Source organism: Microcebus murinus, chromosome 3, assembly GCF_040939455.1.
Source record: "Microcebus murinus isolate Inina chromosome 3, M.murinus_Inina_mat1.0, whole genome shotgun sequence".
Lineage (NCBI taxonomy): Eukaryota > Metazoa > Chordata > Mammalia > Primates > Cheirogaleidae > Microcebus > Microcebus murinus.
In genome coordinates, this window is record NC_134106.1 from 114,167,438 (window position 1) to 114,180,489 (window position 13,052).

The 13,052-nt window shown below is 45.5% G+C and overlaps 1 protein-coding gene and 1 pseudogene across 2 annotated transcripts in view; one reads left to right on the plus strand and one right to left on the minus strand.

The window, feature by feature from the left end:
- RBM47 (RNA binding motif protein 47) overlaps positions 1-13,052 on the minus strand; it is a 167,824-nt gene that overhangs the window by 100,455 nt on the left and 54,317 nt on the right. The window lies entirely within an intron of this gene.
- On the plus strand, positions 4,777-5,851 carry LOC105865404 (peptidyl-prolyl cis-trans isomerase D pseudogene; annotated as a pseudogene).

Genomic DNA, 13,052 nt, shown 5'->3' on the forward strand with positions numbered 1-13,052 from the left:
CTACACGCTGGAGAACACACGCATCATTATGGGCTTAGGTCACCGTGTTAAATAACTAAGAAAATAGGGCTGCCAGAAAATATATAAGGTTTGAGGCTGACATAGTCCAGAGACGATTTAATCTCAATTTACATTGCTGCTTCATTTTAATGTACTTTAGTACACACTTTCACTTTTGCAATGCAAAATCAGCCTTATCAGAAGCAAGCATGTCTCAAACCAGGTCAGTGCAAAGAAAGCAGAACTGCAAGTTCCAATTCTACCACCTGTGAATATATTCCATATTCCCAAGATACCTTTGTACAAAGAAAGAAAACAAAATCAATCAAATAGTACCCGACATTGTTTTTATTAGCATTAGCATGCGGAATCCAGGTGTCTAATAAAACATTAAGGATTCGTTTAAGAAAGAAAGGGACAGAGGGGGAAAAGAAAGAAGTAGACAAGAAGGAAAGAAATAAGGGAGGGAGGATCAAATAGCATATTTTTTCAAACATTGCACTAAAAAAAAGAACATAGGGACAAAAGCACTGACTCAAAAAATGGCAAAGTTCTCTTTAGAAAGCAATCCATATTCCTATAAGATCATTTTTAAAAGAAAAATACAGAGCCTTTAAAAGATAAGACTATAGCTGGAAATAGATGCTGTATTTCAACTGCTGAGACATTAGAAATTCATCTAGTCCAGATCCAGTAGTATCAGGCTGGGCTAAATTAACTTGCACCTAGTTAGACTCATTCTTGATAAACGGCTGCTGAATCCATATTCTAGCAGATCCATCTCTTTTTAAATCCAGTCACCTCACTTCCCTTCCCAAACCCTCCAGTGGCCTCTCCTCATGCTTGGAATAAAATCCGAAGTCCTTCTTGAGGTTCCCTCTCCGGAGCCTGTACCACTCGCCGGGCCCCACTTTGTTCCTGCCTCCTCCCACAGCCTCGCAGTTCTGGCCACGACACTGCCTTCTGGCTGTTTCTTCAAAACGCCAGCTCATTCCCTCCTCCCCGCCTTAGCACCTGCTGTGGCCTCCACCTGGAACTTCCATTCCCAGCCTTATCCTGCCCTCTTCTCCTCTCTGCCCTCAGCTGTCTACCTGACTGGATTCGGGTCTTGCTCAAAATGTCAACTTCTCCAAGAAGTTTTCCCTGACTGTTCTTTTAAAAGAATCCTCCAATCACCAGCCTTGTATTCTTTCTCCTCTTCCCTAGCTTTTTCTTCTTTGCCCTTATTAGTAACAGAAATTGCACTACTTACTCATTTTTATCATTTTTAGTATCTATCTGCCCCACTGAAACATGAGCTCCGTGAGAAGGAACTCTTTCTGCTCTTCACCAAGAAACCCCCAGCTCCTAAAGCAGAGCCTGGCACTAGACAATATTTAAGAAATAAAATGCCCCTGCTTGGAGAGATGATAAGCCCTTCATCAAACCCGTCCCCACATCATCACTGTCAACAAGCCCTTCCTCAGGTCTACCTCAAGTCCCTCTTGCTGCAATAGAAGCCCATGGCCTTTACTTGAATCCCAGAGTGATGAACAGTGGTTGACCAACACCTTTGTTAAGTAATTCTTTAAGATCACAGACTTTTGAAGGTAGACTTCAGCCTCAGTTGTAACCTACTCCCGCCCTTTTGTTCTGAAGCTGCACAGGTGCTGAGAGGTTACCTGGGTTCTCCAGCCTTATTCGGAAATGGTGGACATCAGCAGACCTGGGACAACTTAAAAGTGCACACTGCCTTAGTCATGGGCATGACTCCAGGACCCGGCACGGTGCCTGGCACAAAGAATGAGCTCAGCAGAATTGCACCCGAGGCACCAATGCCCTCAATCCCACTCTAAGTGTTCATTCCACTGAACTGTACTTCCTCTCATTACTGTCCCCAAATAATTTCCTCTCCGAGAACCATTTCCAGTCACTCGAGTCATATGTCATTACTTCCTGTCTTCTAACTTAACTGACATGTGAGTTGTATTTAACTCATGCTAGTTTTGTGCCTGGGCCTCATGAAGCTTATGCAAGTCACATCCCTTCACTTTGGGAGCCTTGAGAACTTTTTCCAGCTGCGTATAACTGACGCACAGAAAACAATAAAAAATAACAAATGTTTCATTAAATTAGAAAGGATAATTTTGTTTTCAAAGTTTTTATTCTGTTTTCATAATAGAAAATGTGGTTGCCCCCACAAAATATTTTTTTTTCTAGTGAGGTAGTCAATGTGTTAAAGTGCAGTCTGACAACATGCCAGGCACAACAGTGTGTCTCGGGTCTGGTTTGATTCTAACATAATTCAAATAGCCCAGCATGGAAAATACCTAAGAACAAAGTGGGCTATGCAAAGCACACTTAAAAAATAAAAACACAAAGCAGGCAGACCGGCCACAGGTGCCCCACATGCAGGCAGATGTCCTGTCTGGTTCCGAACTGTATTCCTGAAGCGCCCAGCAGTGTGCCCGGCACACAGTCAAGCCCTATTTGCAGGGAGGGAGCAGAGCAGAAAAACGACACTGTAGATTCAGTTCACACCCAGTCAACACTGGCCTCATCATAACAGATAAGTTTACTTTATAAAAGGTCACATTTGCATGGTTCCTTCTGTTCTCAACATTTTATGTATATTATCTCATCGAATTCTCCCAAGACATACACCTCACCTGTAAGAGAGATGCTACAACTCTGAAAACCCAAGTATTTTTTAGAAACAATTTAGCAGGCCGGGCGCGGTGGCTCACACCTGTAATCTTGGCACTCTGGGAGGCTGAGGTGGGAGGATGGATCAAGGTCAGGAGTTCAAGACCAGCATAAGCAAGAGTGAAACCCTGTTTCTGCTAAAACATAGAAAGAAATTAGCTGGACAATTAAAAATATATAAAAAAAAAATTAGCCAGGCATGGTGGCGCATGCCTGCAGTCCTAGCTACTCGGGAGGCTGAGGCAGCAGGATTGCTTGAGCCCAGGAGCTTGAGGTTGCTGTGAGCTAGGTTGATGCCACGGCACTCTAGCCTGGGCAACAGAGTGAGACTCTGTCTCAAAAGAAAAGAAAAGAAATGTATGCTGACTGTGAAAAATTCAGAGAGTAAAAAAGCTAAGGACATTTAAAATTAAAAAACAAAATTTACCAGCAAAATCTGATTCTCTAGTCTCTAATGAAACTCTCTTCAGATTTCATTTCTTCCAGCAAGTCTGAGCATTCGTAAGCTTTGCCGAAGAAAAAGCGACACATCTGATTGTGGAAGGCTGCCCAAGACTACTCTCAATGCAGGGTATGTGCAACTTATTATCTTTCTAAAATCTGAAATATTTGGGGATTCTAAAACACATCTGATACAAAGGGTTTCAGACGAGGGTGTCTCCGGTGTACATCAACGTGGAAAAGTAACTTGTCTACGTCACACACCTAGTAAGTGGCGAAGCCAGGACTGTGCTCCGGGGTCTGATCTGCAGCCCTCGCCACGGACGACACCAGCATGCTGCCTCTCTGCCGGCTACACGGTGCAATCTGAAGTCCAATGACTGCCTCGACTGTTTTTCTGATGTGGCTCCAGGAAACAGGATTCAGCAAGGCGGACAGCTGGAGCGGCCTTGTGTGGCCACCTACGAAGACCGGATTCAGGCTGGCAATGGAGCGGCTGAGCCTGTGCTTTGGCACGTGGCTCCGACCCTGTGCTCACAGCCCATACCTGGACAGAGAGCAGCCAAGGCTTTGGTGATCAAACCATCACCTCCCAGAGTTTCCACAGGAGCCGCTGGGAAGCATCAGGGCAGCTCTGCTAGGGATCTGGAATGATCTTTCCACATGTTTTTAGAATCACACTGTGCAGGGGATGGGAAAGCTGAGGGCGGGTGTGAGCACGAGGTGTGCAGGACTGCCCGTGGGGCAGTGGGTGCTCAGCACAAAGTGCCTTTTCCTAATGTCCAGAATGTAGAACTATGAGTTGTGTTTCAGCTCCTACTTTTATTCCTTAAATTAACTGTTTCTAGAAACAAAAGATGCCACTTCATTTGGGTCAGCAGTGTTCTTACCTCACCAAGTACGTGGGATTACCTTCCTTCTTCTGATCTCAGTCTCCTCCTCAGAGAAGCCTTCCTCACCCCAAATTAGATGTTTCCCTCCTTTTAATCTCACTCACTATTTTTTTTTTTGAGACAGAGTCTCGCTTTGTCGCCCAGGCTAGAGTGAGTGCCGTGGCGTCAGCCTAGCTCACAGCAACCTCAAACTCCTGGGCTCAAGCAATCCTGCTGCCTCAGCCTCCCGAGTAGCTGGACTACAGGCATGCGCCACCATGCCCGGCTAGTTTTTTCTGTATATATTAGTTGGCCAATTAATTTCTTTCTATTTATAGTAGAGACGGGGTCTCGCTCTTGCTCAGGCTGGTTTCAAACTCCTGACCTCGAGCAATCCGCCCGCCTCAGCCTCCCAGAATGCTAGGAATATTCTCACTCACTCTTGCTATAAGCTTTCCCTTATAGAACTCATCATGGGTTGTGATTAAACACATGTGGCTTTATTGGTTCGCTGTCTCTGACTGCCCCCAGCAGACCGTAATCTCCATGAAGACAGGACTTGTCCATTTGCTCACCTCTGTGCCCTGAGCATGGAGCCCAGCACCTGACACATCCTAGTAGCTCAGTAAGTATTTGTGGAATGAATGAATGAGTCTAGAATTTCACAATTAAAAAGCAGGGGTTGGAGCTTCCCCCGGAGAGAGGCGCTCTAGAGTTTGAGGTGTAGGGCCACCAGGAGGTGTCCGGGTCCTGCTTCCAAACGCGTCTGCAACTTGAAATGTCTCGCCCTTCACTCCAAGCTAAGCCCTCCAACCCTGAGTCTTCTTTGACATGGACTTCGGAGGGGAGTGAGCTGGTCAAATTGTCTTAGACTGGTTTGCAGATGTTGTACCCAAAAGTGCAGAAAATTTTCGTGCAATGTGTACAGGAGAAAAAGGCATGGACTCATAGCTGGGAAATCCCTCCATTTCAAAGGATGCCCTTTCCATTGGATTATTAAGAAATTTATGATTCAAGGTAGAGACTTCTCAAATCAGAATGGAACACGTGGAGAAAGTATTTATGGTGAAAAATTTGAAGATGAAAATTTCCATTATAAGCATGATTGAGAGGATTTATTGAGCATGGCAAATGCAGGCTGAAATACAAATGATTCTCAGTTCTTTATCACAACAGTTCCAACTCCTCATTTGGATGGGAAACGTGGTGTTTGGCCAAGTAATTAAAGGAATAGGTGTGGCAAGGATACTAGAAAATGTAGTGAAAGGTGAAAAACCTCTCAAATTGTGCATTATTGCATAATGTGGATAATTGAAGGAAGGGGATGATTGGGGAATAGTCCCAAAAGATGGTTCTGGCAACAGTCATCCAGATTTTCCTGAGGATGTGGATATTGATTTAAAAGATGTAGATAAAATTTTATTAATGGTGGAAGACTTAAAAAACATTGGAAATAATTTTTTCAAGTCCCAGAACTGGGAGATGGCCATTAAAAAATATACAAAAGTTTTAAGATATGTGACTGGTTCAAAGGCTGTTACTGAGAAAATAGAGAGCTCTAAGCTCCAGCCACAGCTTTAAGCTGTGCACTGAACATCGGTGCTTGTAAACTGAAGATGCCAAATTGGCAGGGAGCAACTGACAGCTGTTTGGAGGCCCTTGAAATAGACCCATCAGATACCACAGCTCTGTGCCACAGAGCTCAAGGACGGCAAGGATTAAAAGAATATGATCAAGCTTGGCTCAGGAGATAGTACCAGAAGATAAAGCTACCCAGGCAGAGTTGCTGAAAGTCAAACAGAAGATAAAGGCACAGAAAGATAAAGAGAAGGCTTGCAAAGATGTTTGCTTAATAATAGGATTCAGTTTTGCTTAAATACTATGTGTTGATTGTATAAAGGCAATAAGGAAATGTAAGGGTTTTTGTCTATTATATATGATCCCTAATGTATTTCCTTTGACACCTCAGTTCCCCATTGTTTACAGTTTAGAAGTACTAATGGGGGTTTGCTGTTAATTAAAGTGTTTCAATACAAAAATAAACAACAAAAAACACAGGGTTGGCCAGCACTTCCCAGCAGACACACACAGGCCTTCTCCACCTCTGAATTATGAAATCGTCACTGCCTGGCTAATCCTGCTTGGCAATTCTTCATATGCTGCCCAGTGACCTGTTATCTCTACAGTTTAGGATTGTTGCCCGGCTTTATTATTCTTATTTAACTTTTACCCTGGTTAGATCTTGTCTTCCCGACCAGATTATAAATACACTGAATATAAATTATTAATGTACCGTCTTGAACTTCTGAGAGCTCCCATAGTGGTGCTTTTTTACACCTACCCTTTTTATATCATTTAATGCTTAAAACTGGTATTACTATTCTTGGTTTTTACAGATGGAGAAACTGAGGCTCAGAGAAATTAAGTGACTCGCAGTTCCTACAAGTTGGAATTTGAATTCAGACATGCTCCTGCTCTTCCCCACTTCTGATGGAGGGGTCTCAACACAGGTTTAGAAATCACTTTTCCTCCCTGTGAACTTTGGGTCTTTCAACTGTTCTGTCTTATGCTACATTGGATTCTATGGTTTGTTATGTGTAGACATTCATTTATTCAATCATTTGTTCTAAGAAATATTTATGAGGCCTTTGCTATGTGCCGCTCACTGTGCTGGTCACTGGGGTGAGCAGAGCAGACCCAGACTGTATCTTACCCATATGACACGGCATAAAATACTGTCATTACAGAGACACCATTTTTCTCTCGGTAATGGCTGTTTCTTTAGAGCCTACCTAACCAAACCAGACTGTGTTCTGGGAAAGCAGGGCCTTGGCCTCTACGTCTGGCGCAAAAACAAAAGGGCCTAATAAATATTTTTCAAGTGAGTCTAACATGAAATCAGATTGTGTCTCCTAAAACAACTACAGGTTGCAAATACAGAATATAGTATGGGTAGCCCATAATGTGGGTGTTATTTGTTACAACAACAAAGCAAATTACGTGGGTATCGCTGCAGAAGCCATAGGCTGTGTTTTCTCCCTAAAGCGCCAACGTGCAGGATAACGACAAATGAGAAAGTCTGAAGCAAACATGGAGATTTTATCTAAAGTTTTTTAAAAATAAGACTGCCAAGGAAGAAAAACTGCGGTGTTTACATATAAAATACAGATTCTATCTTTGCTCCTATGAGTGACCAACACCAGGGTAGAGAAAACCTTGATTCAGCAAAGTTCTTTTGAGTTTCATGAAATAGCCCTGCCCCTCCTATCCTTTAAGGCTCCACCCAAATCAGGAAGACTTCCAGTGGCGCAAAACTAGGGTTACTGTTGTTTTTGCTAAGTCAGGCCCTTTATGATAGAGTAGAAAGAACACTTGTTCCTGATTTCTCAATTTTTGATTCCTGCGGGCAGCACAAAATAGGTCCCGGCCTTGACTCTGAAGCACAACAAACCACAAATGAAAGAGATAACTCCGTATTCCTTCAAATCTGTAAGTTTCAAGCAGTTTCTAATGTTTACCTTTTAAAAAAATCTTTTTGGTCAAATTACTGGATAGCTATTAGATAGATTAGCAAGTAGGTCTGAGAGTGATTCACCCATAACCATGCACTCAATTTCACATCACCCTCTTTTCATTCTTCCGTCCAACCTCCAAGAGGCACCACAGCTAAACACCAGAGCAGCAGCCTAGACACTGTTGCCAAACAGCCTGACTACTCAGAGTTCTCACAATGGTCAGGAATTTCCTAACACAGCCAGGGTCGCTGACAGTTAAAGGTTTTCCCAGCATCATCTGCAAAATCTGAACCCACTCCATGAAAAGTGCAGAAACCCCCTGAAATGCTTTCAGCACTTAGTAAGGTCAGACTTTAAAATACAAGAACCTGGAGATGCTCAGCTGTGGTACTTTCCCAAGGCGCAAATGTTTCGGAGGAGTGAGAATGTGTATGGCCCAGAACTTTCTTGTCACTCTCAGATGACCAAGAGAATTCAAAGCATACTTACCAGGTTTAAGTAAACAAAAAAATCAGCTCACAATACAACCAATTCCTCAGATAGAATGACAATACCCAGGCTCCCCCCTCCTCCGAATGCTGGTCTCTGGTCACTTGCAAGCCCAGGCAGCCAGGTGTCCTGCCCTGGCTCCACCCTGCCTACTCATGAATCTGATGTCTTCATATATTCTCTGTGTTGTATTTCCCTACGTCATCTTTGCTGACCAACGTAACAAATCAACAGTTGTTGCTGTTCCCTTTTCTTTCATTATTTGCCACATTGTTAGCACTGGCTGTTTTATTCTTCCCAACAATCGAGGAAGGTAGGAACTGTTAAACTCATTTTCAGTGAAGGAAACTGAGGCCCAGAGAGATTGTCTTTTTAAAAATCTTGTAAGAGGCAGACTGGGATTTAAACCTTGGTCTTTATTGCATTACTTCATTGTCTTAATTATTCCATTCCTTCCACAAGGAGATCAGAAATCTCTGCCCTTCCTTCACTTATTTATTCATTCAGCCAATCAGTTAACATTCATTAGAGGTCTATAATTTGTGGTCGTCTCAATGATTTGAAATCTGTTTCTTCCACTTTACAATACACCACATTTCATATTTTAATATTTCTCAAATAAGTCATGTGTATATTTACTCACTTTAAAAGCTATCATTAAATCAACCGCAAGTTTTACAATCAGTACAGTAAGATCACAATCCAGGGAACAAACCCCTTGAGAGATAATCTGCAGGATCCACTAGATTTAAAGATATGCAAAGTCAACAAATAGAAAGAGACCACCTGGTCTGCCTGGCTCCAAGAACGCAGGAGGGATGGGTGATCAGGCTGTAGCATTTACATGATCAAAGAAAAATGTGGCTATCAGGAGGAGGAGTGGGCCTCCTTTAGAAGCCTAGAAAAGGGAGGACAGGTGAAAGTTCATAGTGCCCACTGGAGCACAGACCAGGAGAAGGACTTCAGAGGGGTCCAGTCCCAAAGCCAAGATCATTCTACTGTGAAATAGACTGCAGTCACATCAGGCTAAGGAGGCAGGCGTCATTAAATTTCAGACCCCTTCTGCTCCCTAGCTGCAGTCCCAAGCTCACCCGTAGTCTTCCCATAGGACTGGGCTCCCCTCCCTGACCCAGCACCCAGGGCTGTCTGGGGGAGGGAGTGAGCTCCTTCCCCGGCAGAGCCTTAGCTTCAGCAGTGAGCCAGCATCATGCAGAGCTGCTCGAAGCCAGCTGTCGTGCTAGACAGTCACTCTGATTTTTTGCCCCCTGGTCCTTAGAGTGGGAGCACATCTCATTCCCATGTTGCCCCTCAGGGCACCCCTCTTCTGACAGGTTGGGGACCATGCACTGCAGCAGCATTTCGACCCCAGATTCCTGGGCCTTGCTCTGTATCTTCTGTGTCAGCACCTCCAAAGAAGGGGTCTAGAAACCTTTCCTTGTAGACACTGCCCCAGTAATTCTGATCGCCAGGCAGGCTTGTCCACTACAGTCTCTGGCAATTCATACAGTCTATTGTGGATGTGGGCCTGGTGAGGGGTAGTAAGATTCAGGGTTTACAAGACTGCTTTGAGAGATAATACTACAACAGCTCATATTATCAAACCAAGGACCCTTTTTTCTTGCTCCTTTGCCCCAAATCCTACCAAGTGAAGTCCCAGAAGCTTAAATCCTGCCCCACTGAAATCCCACATGACATAATATTCAGAAGATCGGCCAATGCTGGGTTGCCTAGCTAACGCTGATATTCTAAAATGCTAATACAACCTTAGCCCCACGCCTTATGCAAACAGACACTCAATACTTTTTCCAACAGCCCTGGACTGGCTCTTTGCAGGCCAAAACCTGCAGACATTTTTATGTGCACAATACATTGTTTCTTACAGTGGATGACATATACATAACTTGCCCATTAAATGTTTCTTTCCTATTTGTGACTACTACTTCTTAGAAGCTAAAGCTTGTTTCCCTGCTCAAGCCATATTATTCTTGAAAGAGACAAGAGCAAGGAGTAACTCACTCTAAGGGTGAGAGCCACATTTGGTGAATGTGACGCTCCAAATGCCACACTGCGAAAGGCGCCAAGTCCAATGATAAGGCAGGGTAAACAGTCTGCTTGAAATAATAAAAAATGAGAGTCGTGAGTGGTGGCTCACACCTGTAATCTTAGCTACTCAGGAGACTGGAGCTGGAGGATCTCTTGAGCCCAGGAGTTTGAGACCAGCCTGGGCAACATGGTGAGACCTCCATCTCTAAAAAATGAAATTAAGTTTTAAAAAATATATTAAACTATCCAAAATGAATGGATCCACCTGTTATATCAGACTGGCACTTTTTTAGCCCTTGCTAAAATCAAAAGTACATTTCAGTGTGGTTGGTGACCACGGAGCTGCTCACCATTCCACTGGGCCGGCCCGCGTAAATCTGTTTTGCTTCCCACACAGTATTTAAACAATGAACACTTTAATGATCTGTGACGCTGTCTTTTCTTTCTCTCTTTTAAAAAAATGATTAAATGGCTGTAAAAGATGTAAAATGTTCTCCAAACTCTGTGCTTGTGCTGTGATTATCCTGCAGGCTGACCTATGGGCCAAATTCTTAGCATCATGCCCTCTTAAAACTGCAAAATACCTTAGATATCAGCTTGTTGATCTAGATAAGAAAGCAGATTCAGAGGGTCAGGTGACTTTCCCAAGGTCACACAATAGGCCAGTGGTCAGCTGGGGGCCCCAAACCAAGGCCTTTCCCCCACCCGCCTGGTGCTGCTCAGAGAGGTAGTGTCCACCAAGCAGAACCTGGGTGTCCTGCCCCGTGTGCTAAGCCTCCACCTGACCCCTCTTTGGACTTGCCTCTTCCAGAGAGGTCAGAAACACCATCCGGTGTGACGTGTTACCAAGGCTACTTGAAATTAAAATAGAAGAGCAACAGAACTGCTACGGCGTGTCGTCCAAGTACACCCTTCAGAGTGCGTGACCACAGCAACTGCCCGATGCATGTAAAGGTCTTGAAAAACACCAGGTATAGAGGTCGCCCCTTCTCTGGTCCGCAGCTAGACCGCGGCCCCGCGTCGCAGTGAGGCCCCACCACTGGCGGCGCTCTGGCCGGTGGCAAGGAGGGAGTGGCGCCCCGCCATGGCGGGCGTGCGCCAGCCCACGGTGACGCCGCACTCCCTCCTCGGGGCTGTCCTCCTCTGGCGGGACGGCGAGGCGCGGCCGCCAGCCCACAGAGGCGCCGCACTCCCTCCTCGGGGCTGTCCTCCTCTGGCGGGACGGCGAGGCGCGGCCGCGAGCCCACAGAGGCGCCGCACTCCCTCCTCGGGGCTGTCCTCCTCTGGCGGGACGGCGGTGCCCGCACCCTCGGCTTCGCGCGCCGGACGAGGCGCGGCCGCGAGCCCACAGAGGCGCCGCCGCCCAGCACCGCCCCGGGAGCGCGACGCGGGCAAGAGACGCACTCCAGCGGGCAGACCACGGGTCTGTGGGGCCTCGGTGTCGCTGCCTCCTGGCCTGTCCTGGCGAAGGCGCAGGGTCTCTGAAGATCAGGAAAAGTGTGGCTTCACAGTAAAAGAAACATGTGCCCAGGAGCCGGGCCTGCGGCGCTCCGCGCTCGGACGCCTGGCGGCAGCGCCCGCGGCCACAGCGGCCCGCGCTGAAATTTAAAACATAAATACATAAAGTAAAAGAAATAAATAGCACAGGTAAAACATCTGCTGGCCTATCATCAGACATAAAGCAACAGGAAGAAATCAACAGAATTTAGGGAAGAGTAAAACCTACTAGACTAATTTAGTTTCCTTCTAGAATGCAAGAAATTCCTATTTAACTTTTAGAAAAGCTCCTTATTTACAAGTTACTTTTTGAAATGTAGAAGGCTTTTCTCAAGGAAAGAATGTTAGACATGATTTTCAGGAGCCCAGGCCCTACTGAAAAACTTTTTTTTGCCAAGTGTAATAGAAATCATTCTAAAAGCAGCATCAGTCTTTTTTTTTTTCTTTTTTTTTTTTTGAGACAGAGTCTCACTTGTCGCCCAGGCTAGAGTGAGTGCCGTGGCGTCAGCCTAGCTCACAGCAACCTCACACTCCTGGGCTCAAGCAATCCTCTTGCCTCAGCCTCCCGAGTAGCTGGGACTACAGGCATGCGCCACCATGCCTGGCTAATTTTTTCTATGTATTTTTAGTTGGCCAATTAATTTCTTTCTATTTATAGTAGAGGCTGGTTTCAAACTCCTGACCTCAAGCAATCCGCCCGCCTCCGCCTCCCAGAGTGCTAGGATTACAGGCGTGAGCCAACGCACCGGCCTTGTTTGTTTGTTTGTTTAAGAGACAGGGTCTTGCTCTGTTGCTCAGCCTTGAACTCCCAGCTGCAATGATCTTCTTGCCTCAGCTTCCTGCATAACTAGGACTATAGACTCAACCACTCAATCCAGCTAATTATTTTTATTTTTTGTAGAATTGGTGTCTTGCTATGTAGCCCAAGCTGATCTTGCATTTCAGGCCTCAAGCGATCCTCCCGCCTCAGCCTCCCAAAGTGTTGAGATTACAGGTGTGAGCCACCACACCCAGCCTCACTAGGACATTGTAACAACCGACACTGCTGTACCAGTGCACACAATTAGCAGCCCTGGCGAAAAGTCCAAGCTTTGGAAACAGACCTGGGTTTTAATCTTAACTCTGTTACAATCCAACAGTAGTAGTATGGTGGGTAATTTATTACTTACATTCTTTGAGCTTTAATTTCTTAGTAATTGCTGGTCTCTTTCAACCCTCCCTAGCTCACACCATCTTCAGAGCAAGCCCAGAGCACAGGGACTAGGGTTTAAAAAAAATTGGTGATAAACAATAAGGACACAGAATTAAAATAACAGGAGGAATGAGGGGAGACAAGAGAAAGGGCGGAAGTGCAGAGCGCCGTGGAGGTGGCTGCTGCCCACTGCTGAGAGCCGCCTAGGTGGGCCAGTGCCCACAGCGTGGCGGGTCCCCACTGCAAACCACACGGCAGGCTAGCCGGCTCATTCTCGCAATGAGTGACCTACCAGAAGCTCCCAACCATGCTGGGAAA